Source organism: Capricornis sumatraensis, chromosome 1 (assembly GCF_032405125.1).
Source record: "Capricornis sumatraensis isolate serow.1 chromosome 1, serow.2, whole genome shotgun sequence".
In the NCBI taxonomy this organism is placed as follows: Eukaryota; Metazoa; Chordata; class Mammalia; order Artiodactyla; family Bovidae; genus Capricornis; species Capricornis sumatraensis.
Genome location: NC_091069.1, coordinates 28335632 through 28336423, shown reverse-complemented (window position 1 = coordinate 28336423; position 792 = coordinate 28335632). Strand labels below are relative to the sequence as shown.

The 792-nt window shown below is 50.5% G+C and overlaps 1 pseudogene; it reads right to left on the bottom strand.

The window, feature by feature from the left end:
• Window positions 1-283: 283 nt before the first annotated feature.
• LOC138093178 (U4 spliceosomal RNA) lies at window positions 284-412 on the bottom strand (annotated as a pseudogene).
• Between the last annotated feature and the right edge of the window lie 380 nt (window positions 413-792).

The window sequence follows — 792 nt, the reverse complement described above, 5'->3', positions numbered from 1 at the left end:
GAGTGGAGGGGAGTGAGGTGTTGCGGGGAGTGGGCAGGGGTCCTGGGAGTATCCATTTTGAGTGAGGGACTTGGTGCCCAGGGCAGGGCTATTTGACCACGACAAAACAGAACCTCTTCAAAGCTTTGTAAGTGTTCTAGAGAGATGCTCCTATGTGTGTGTGTGATGGAGGAAGTCAGTGGGGACATTGTGACATCATGGACCAGGCTTCAGGGCCTCTTTTGCTGATTTCAGTACATATTTGCTGACCTCCTACTGTAGTCATGCCCTGAGCTGTGAGGCCCATTTATTTATTGCTTTTTTGTCCATTGTATATTTACTCTGTGCAAGTGTATCAGATAAAGTTTTCAATTAGTAATAATCATGCTTTGGATACACCTCATTAGCTATGATACTGCCACTGTGCAAAGCTGTGTACTCATGGAGCCAGTACCTGCTCTGTGCTGGCCCAGAGGCCAGGCTCTCATTCTGACTTCAGTATACTCTGCTCTGTGACCTTAAACGAGTCTCTTCCCCTCTCTGAGCCTTAGTTTTCTCCTCTGACAAATGGGTGTGGTGTAGTTTCTTTCCTGCCTGCCTCACAGTAAACACAATGGAGGTGAAGGCATTTGATTAACATCAAAACACACTATTCTTGTTATTCCCACAGCATCCAGGCCCCTCCCCACCTCACAGCCCTCTTGGAGGACCCCCCCCCACCCCCCGCCCCGCCCCACAGCTGCTTCTGGCCTGCCCTTTCCCACAGGGCTCTTGGCTGGAGTGAGGAAGGAAGTGGGTTGCACCAGCAGACCC